Genomic DNA, 8,895 nt, shown 5'->3' on the forward strand with positions numbered 1-8,895 from the left:
CATCAGTGTGCAGAAGCATGACAGTGATGTATGGTTTTTTTTTTAGTAATTCCAGTTTTCATTCCTGAACAGAACTGTTTTTGATAGAGCCTTTCTAGAACCAGTGGTAAATTTTTAATGAAATGTTTTTACACTATGGTTGCAAGAGAAATATTTAATGAGAAATATATTCTAGAATGTTTTGCCTGGATGAAATGAGTACTTTTTGTCCACTTCTGCAAGTGATAGCAGATAGATCCCAAAGAAACCACGTGTTATATCTCAGTGAGCTGATCAACAGAGAGTGTTGTTTCTTAGTGTCATTACACTTTCCTGATAAATCCTGTTCCCCTGTCATGGGGATATATACTAAAGAAGCCATTTAGTAGCCACCGGACCTTTCTTCCAAAAGAGGTTTTCCTTTAAGGTTGGAGCTGTGGTAACTTCATTTAATTTGGTATTCTAGTCTCAGCTTTCTAAGTGGTGCAATGGTCAACATATTTCAGTGCTAAAAGTCAAGAATTGGTTTACGAATAGTTACTGCTGAACTTAAAACTTCTCTACATCTTTGACAACGGACACTGATAAAAAAGGAAGCAGAAAGGAGTTGGTGTTGGTTGTAGAAGCTGGGGCAGCTGCAACTGAGCTGGCTGGTCCTCATCTGTGGGAGCATAGAAGAGGCTCTGCAGTCATTGGAAAAGAGCCCTGTTCCTGCCTGCATGACTTCTTTTTAATGGCCTGTGTGAGGTTTTGGTTTAGCCAACTGTCCCGTCTTTAGACCAAATATTTAAATTCCCATATCAAGTTTGAATGGAGGAAGGAGAAACAGATTCAAGCAGACTTGTTTGTATTCATAGCAGAATTCAGTGGGCCTTTCCCTTCGTCTGTAACACTGCTGCAAAATTTCTACGTGTCTCCATGTGCTGTAACATATGTAACTGTTATCCTGTGGTTAAAAGATTTTAGTCCCACATGTAACTAAGTCCACTTTCCTGTCTGAGTTAGTAAAGATATTACTTTGCATCCTCTGAAGGAACTGAAAAGATGTAAAAGGCCCCCATGTCCAATATAAGCATATGATCATATTCAGCACTTCTGAGAGCTAAAGTAAAAAACATACTGAGCATCTGTAGTGGCCCAAGGTTTTTCCAAAACAACTGAAAAAAATGGTACTTTTCCCCACCATCTCTAAAAACAAGTTTATAAAATATTTACAGATTTGAAGTCTAATATTTGATTGTTTAGAAAGAAAATTTCCAAAGCTTCCAGTGGTTTGAAGACCCATTGCCATTACTTATATATACATTTATATACGATATATATTATTACAATTGATTGTATATATTATTTATATAATATATAAATGTATATGTAAATAATCATATATGTAAAAGAAAGATCTCTATCTATATAATTTTTTTTTTAATAGGAGAAGTGGTAGAGGTACTATTAGAGTAGAGGAACATAGTTGTAGCCACAAAACCTGTGTAAATTATTATTTCTATATGCGTGTGATTGTATGATTTGATGACAAAAGAGACTTTCAGCCTTATCCTGAGGTCTCAAATATTTGTCCCTTCATTTCCATGAGGTCTGGATCTGTATATAGCACTGCTTATGGGTAACATGTCTCTGTAGGGAACGCATGCAGCTGGGATAAGCAAAGCTACTTCACATAAATACAGTTATGATATTAGTACAGTGCTGTGAGCAGTGTAGACAAAAAAGAAATACAGCCTGTTACAAAGACCCCTCCTCCCCAGTGACTTATAGTCCATAGAATAATTTTTCTTCTTAAAGTAGAACAAGACCAAGAGGAAGAATGAGTTTTCATTCCACTAACACAGCGCCTGTTTTATTTCTAGGGTCTCTTCTGGGAAAGGATATCCTGGCAGAATAACTAAGTGACCAGAGTGAGTGCTTAAACCCCTGGAAAAATAACGTGTCCCTCATGAAAAATTCTGACCACAGAAATGTTGACCCACTACATTAAGTTGAGAACATGATCGATCCAAGGGTTAGATGATGTGAAAACATGTATACACTTTGTGTTAACCTTTCATGTCTGTGAAGGACAGATTATAAGCCCTTTACCCTACTGCCAAACTGAAGAGGGATTCAATCTGTCCACTGGTTTCATTCTAATTAAATGTGAATTTTATGTAAACTGCAACCCAAACTTTTTATGAATTCAGAAAATGCTGGCTTCATTTTTCTTGTCAGGGTACAAAACTAGACCATGACAGATGAGTTTGAGCATTTGCTGATCAGTCGTCTACAAAACATAATAGTTTGATTCTTTCACTTATGGCTATTTACAGAAACAGAAGTTAATTAATTGAAGCATTGGTGCTCAGCAAATTCTTTTTTTTTTCCCCTTTAGCCAAATTTCATTGTATCCTAAGAAAAATCTTTAATAACATGATACAGATGAAAGATCATAGACACCATTTCCTATCAAAAGGGCACATTTATTCAGCCTTAATATAAGAATAATAACACTGGCTACACGTACCCAAACAAATATACTGTAACTCAATCAAGAATGCAATCAACTAGTTTGGTGCTATTCACGTAGCACCTAAATAATTCAAATTAATCAAATCCCCTAGAATCAAATGGAGCAGTCACAGCTATGCAAAGCTAGTTCAAAATTTAATTTGTGCTAATCTCTCTTGGAGAGTGGAAGCACAAAAATATAGAATAGAATATTAGCATCAGTTGGCTGTTTTGTAGTTCAGTTCTCTCCTTTTTTCTTCCTCTTATTTTCTCTGTGTCTTATAGACATGAACGTATTTAAGGATCTGTGATTTTAAATTTATTGTTTACATTCTAGAAAAGTAGAAAAGTCCTTACTTAAAAAAAATGTTACCTTTTAGCACTATGCCATTAAGGGGCAACTATGTTGCAGGAATACCAGAAAAGGAGATTATTTATTCACAAAAATGAAACTAAGTAACCTGTCTTTAGCATTGTATAGGAAGGAAATCCATAAACCAAATTCAGATAATAAAAAGATTTTTAAATAACTGCTTTCTTCAGTGATCCAAGGCATAGCAGTAGAAGTTGAAATCAAGACAAATACAAGTGTCAACTTAAGGGATAAATTTAGCTCTAGATTATTTCTTTCTCAGATTCCTTTGACCTGAAATGGAATGTTATATACCCAACACTCCAACAAGCATACTGCTCCCCATGTAATATTGGAGGCACGGTACCAGTTTAAAGAAGCAGAGCAATGCCACTTCTGTACACATTCAAATGTGTATACAAATTTTACATGAATACTCGGTTCCAAGATGATTGGCTAACAGTCATTGTCAATAATTTGGCTTTAATAAAGTAGGGATTCTCTATTAAGAATTTTTTTTTTTTAGCTTATAGGTGAAGTCATTATATATTTTCAGAGACTGTTATGTAGCAAGTGCAGGTTATTTCTTATTCCTATAAGAAGCAAGGACCTGCGTAGCTTAGCTTAGACACATAAGATGCACAGGAGAAGAGAAGAGGTGTTTTTAGAATAGTAGCAGAGGCTGTCATGATCTGTTTGATAGTCCCAAGCTAGGGACTGGTGTTGGTATTAATGCAGACTCCTTCACTTACAGAGTGACGCTCTAAAAGGCCCAGTGGTACAAACGACCCTTTGTGGGGATGTGTAAATATTGATAGACACAGGTTACCACACGGCTTGACAATCAAGAGGAAATTGAAGGACTATTGTGATCAGACATGCCTTCCCTAATATAAGTGGTAGGGAAAGGATCACTCAGTGTGCTACACTGTACAAGTCATCTACCACCAGAAGCCCCCTTTGGCCTCCTGCATGAAGGAAAAACTCTCTGTTTCTGTGTAGTCCATGATGATCTGTGCAGGAGAATAATCTGAAGTCTGAAGCTCTATTGATTTCTTTGCAATGGTATGAGCAATATTCTCTACTGAATAACACTGCTTGGATGGCAAATGTGTCCCCTCTGTTTTGGTGAGGGAAGGATTGGAAGAACAATCTTCTTCAAAGGTGAGTAGGTTCTGCCTCACCTATGAGGAGCAATGTGGAAGAAGAGAAACAACGCAAAAAAGTTCATGTTTAAAAATGTGACATACCAGGAAAGGAGTCTGGAATCATGGGCTGATATGCAACAAAAGAAATAGAAATTAGAGAAGAAATGGTCTGTGAGAGACCATGTCAGTGAAGAGAAAGAATAAGGGGGATCAGCAGGGAAATGACCAAAGAGAAGTGACATAGCTGAAGTAACACTCTTTGCAGTAGTGTTCCAAGCACCTGTAAGGGAGGAAAGTCTTTAACAAGGCAAGAAATAATAATACTGCTTGAGTAGAATTTGGACAGATGCTTTAGCTGTGTGGAGAGAACAAATAGGAAAGGCTGGACAATAGAAACATTGCTTAGAACATAAATACAGGATTTGTAGTGTGATCATGGTGGCTTAGAAAGATTATGGCATAAAATGAAAGATTGTGATGAGATTTATGGTAACTTTCTGCTTCTACAAGTTTTATAAGATGAAGGTGTTGACTCGCCCTAAGCCACAATGAGAATTTTTTGTCTGTAACTGCAGTGGTCTTCCCACCTGCAGCCTCAGGGATGTAAAGCCTAGTCATCTGTGTGCTATTTGGGCTATGAAGTTTTGCTTGAACAAGGAAGTCAGTTGATTTATTTCTCATTTCTCTTGTGCATATTAATAGTTATCAAAGGCAATTACAAGTTGTTTAAAAAGAAAGAATCTCAAATGCCACTATCACCAGAGACTGCAATCAGAGTCTGAGAGCATTGTGGTTTTTTTTGTCTAAAAATGCATAAGCCAAACCATCAGCTGCTACATATCAACTTAGGTCCCTGGAGGCAGTTTTACACCAAAGGAAAGTCTGGCTCTTCTTCCCTGCAGTTTGGTTAATTCCATCCTATTTTCATTCAAGTGTGTGCTTCTGAGAGGATAAGCACTGAGCTGTAGTTCTTAAGGGCTGCAATCTCTTAAAATATAATATAAATAAATGGCTTTGGGATAAACATTTCATTTCTGCCACCGGCATAATGCTTGGGCTTGAAATGTTATCATCCAAGGAAGCATTATCTTGAAAAACTTTTTGTGCTCTTTGGCACTGAACATCAACCCAAGTAAGATCCTGAAAGTACTAAATCATCTGCAAGAAAATGAGAACTGAAAAGTAGCAAGGATTCAAACCTTTCCCTAAACATTGCTTTGAGCAAAGGCAGTGTCAGGTTTTGCATATCTGTCAGTAGAATGGGCTAATCCGAGATATTCATGCAGCTGAGGCATGACCGTATGCTCTATCTGGCTCCATTCGTAATATTGCAAATCTGTACAAGCAGAAATCATTTGGCATTTGCTGTGTTATCATTAGAATACTCATTATGGGAGCAGAAGTGACCACTGCAGATAATGTTATGAAACTGTTTCTACTCTAACATTCCAAATTTACCTGCTCAGAAGTGGGAAACTTTACGCCTTTTATGTTAAAGTTTTCCTGTTTTAGCACTGCTGGAAATTTATTTATTTAATTAATTTTACTTGGAAATGAAGAAAGACATATCAATGGTTTTGGAGAAAAGTAGAAGAAATAGTATTTATTGTACATGTACCTCTGAATAAAGTAGGTACCCTGCAGTTGTCAGACTTATTTCTCCAATAATTTGTTTCAAAAATGTTCATTCCCCTGCCTCATTCTATTTCTCTACTTGTTGCTGACTTCCTCCTCCAGTTTCCTGTGGCCTGCACAATAGCTATAATTAATCAACTCCACAAATGCAGCCTTTGAAAATCCTTTGAAGACGTCCTTTCAGGCCACATTGCTGGGCTCTGTGAAAGGATGGTCAGAGCATGTATGTTCTGAGGTGAGTCTTCTCCTGGATGCATCCATAGGCTGAATATATCTTTCTATACAGAAGTTTTCCAGTGAGGGGAGTAAATCTTCTGTCCTATAACCATATTTTTATGCATATAGTACATATTGCATCTGATCCACTCTCATGTTGAAGTACTACTTCTGACTGAAGTATCCTCGGATAACCTGCACCCAAGACAACCTCCATTAAATCAGAGAGGTGGACATAGGACAGATGAAGCCACATACAGGACTGTACTGGACAAAAGCCTACTTGGGCAGAGGAAGTTAGCTATAGGAAAGCAGAGACAGGGTGTTCCTGGGAAAGAAAGGACTCTTGAGGTAACTTTCGTATTTTGAAAATGGAAATACAGTGGAAACTGAAATACAACATATTACTGCTGAATCACAGATTGGTTTTAATACAGGTAAGTTGTAGGCTATACATATGAAAATGAAGTGGAAAGGAGAATATTTAGGCAAGTACATTGCTGTCTTTAAAGTAGCTTGATCCCTTCATCTTTTATTAGTCTTTTGTTATGGTGCAACCATATCTATGCAACCATTTAATTACACTGAAATTCAGTCACTAGGTCATTTAAATCAAATCAGGAATTTCCAACAAATGTTCACACTGGATAAAACACATCAAAAAAGGACAAATAAAACAAGGCCAGCTGTGGAGTATGACAAGCACAGTTTATTTCTAGTACTGCCAATGAAATGCCTCCTGTCAGAGGAAAAAGGATAAAAGCAAACTGAGTCTGGATTATTCTGAGCTTTTTAGCTATTTTTCACAATTTTACCTCCTTAAAATAATAAGGAGTAATTTTATTTTAGTGGTTTGGCTCATAAAAATAACAGTTCAAATTAAGTTTCCTAATTATGCATTTAAATGGAAGAAGATTGTAATTTAAATTCTCATTGACTGCTAACAAGTTATTTAATAAGGATAACCAGAGTTCAGCTGTGTATATTACATAGTTGTTGCATGAGTTAAGACTCTGTGGGGTGACCCTCCAAGTGTTTTGCTTTGATAGCAACCAAAAAGTTCAAATTCTCATTCACATTATATGAACACTTTAAGCGATTTTAAGGATTGAAAAAATTGTCAAAGGCATCTTGTAAGAGTTCTTTCTTACCACGATTATAGTGAAGTCTGTAGTCCTTATATCACTGTAATACCTGAGCATCTTCCAGAACTGCAGTAATGACTTGTCGAACATCTGCTGTGTGTAGTTTTCTTTACTATTCTTGCTGTTGTTCAGTTGTAAAATAAGTAGTAAATCTAACCTTTTTATTCTCTCCAGGTTCTTATAATGTTGCAATCACTATGGCAGCTGAAAGAATTAGAGGTTGGAGTTGGGGGGTAGTGGCTTGATATTTTAAGCTAATCTCAGGGTTTTTTTGGTGGGATTCATGTGGTGCAAGCCCTACTAACAAGGCAGCTGTGTGCTGGCTCAAGGTTTGCCTAGCCATCAGACACTGTACATTGCTGTTGCTATGAGGAACTGCAGTGTTAGGTAAGAACTATGCCTTGATGTTTAACCCAACCTTCAGGCTGGCAGTGGGCAGTCTAGCTGAGCTGTATATTCAGGAGATGGTTGGTTTGAGTAGTTTGAGTCAGTATGTAATGTCGCTTCTTATCTCCAGATGTAAAAAATTTTGTACTAATACCGTGTTCTTTTTATTACAATTTTGGATATATAATGTTGGATCCTGAAAAGCTTTTAATGGAGAAGGTTAAACTTCTAAGAGATGGGAAGGAAAAGAATACATTTTCTTTGTGTTTCTTGATCTTTATTGCTAACGTGGTAGATTGGTTCCTGTTATGAACTAGGTGGCCTTAAGGACAGCTCTCATTTATAGCCATAATATCTAACCCCAAAGGATCTTTGAAAGGTGGAGTGTTCACCTGTGCCAGTCAGTGATTACAAATGTTTAAAGGAAGTAACACCACACCTGGCCAGCTGTTCCCACTCAGAGCCAGCTGTGGAATCTCTTGTGCTGGGGAAGTCCTTATCATTTAATTAGGACAGCTTTAAGAGGAAAAATGTAAGAATGACCTAGCTCCCAGGACCTAGCTTTGTGTGGGTATTCAGAGAGATGGAGGTAAATCAGGTCTCTGAGGAAACTGAACTGATGAAAGCCTAGGAATACCCTGGATTTTGCCTCAGAAGATTCTGTTCAAGGTGTTACCTTTCTCTACTGCCTATCATTACCATTTCTAGAGGAGACTGGTATTAGCACCTATATAATCCAAGAGATAAACTGTCAATTTTTGCTATCTGTGGTGCTCTCTGGGAATGTAATTACAGGCTAGGCTTCATTTGCTTCACATGCTAAAAAGAAAGAAACCTTTGGGGTCTGGTTTGCTTATTTTATTCTTTGTGTGGTTGTTAACATTTCTGTGAGCAATACTGAACTATTATTTCTTACATTTCTACCACATATACAAGATACTTTTGAAGCATACCCAGAAGATTTTGTGAAGAAATCTTAAAACACATTTGTGAATGAATGTTTCAGAGCAAAAGTCAACTTTTTCTCTTTCACGGTGTTTGCCTTTCAAAACCGCTTCCTTTTTTGCATATCAAAAGTAACATAAATATTTGCAATCTTTCAGTAGGATTAATTTGTTTAATGGGTTGTATGAATGACTGTATCAGGTGAAATACAAGTGATATTTGTCTAGAAGGCAGGTGATAATCATCATAGGATCACAGAATAGCTCATGTTGGGAGGGACCTCAGGAGACCTGTAGTCCAACTTGTTGCTCAAAGAAGAGCCAGCTATGTGGTCAGATTAGATTACTCACTCTGCTTAAATACTTTAATGAGAACAACTTAGATAGGCTTAAATATTTTTTTAAAAGCTTTTTAGAAAAGTTGCATTTACTGCAGAAGGAGAAATAGTCAACAAGATTTCATCGAATTCTGTGACCTAGCTTGAAAATGTTTTAATGAGCATTTGTGTGTCTGATACTTATTCAGTTCTTGGTATGGAGAGAGTCAAGTGCTGTTCTTGGAATGAAACTTATATTTTAGTAATTAATCC

This window comes from Gavia stellata, chromosome 7, assembly GCF_030936135.1.
Source record: "Gavia stellata isolate bGavSte3 chromosome 7, bGavSte3.hap2, whole genome shotgun sequence".
Classification (NCBI taxonomy): domain Eukaryota; kingdom Metazoa; phylum Chordata; class Aves; order Gaviiformes; family Gaviidae; genus Gavia; species Gavia stellata.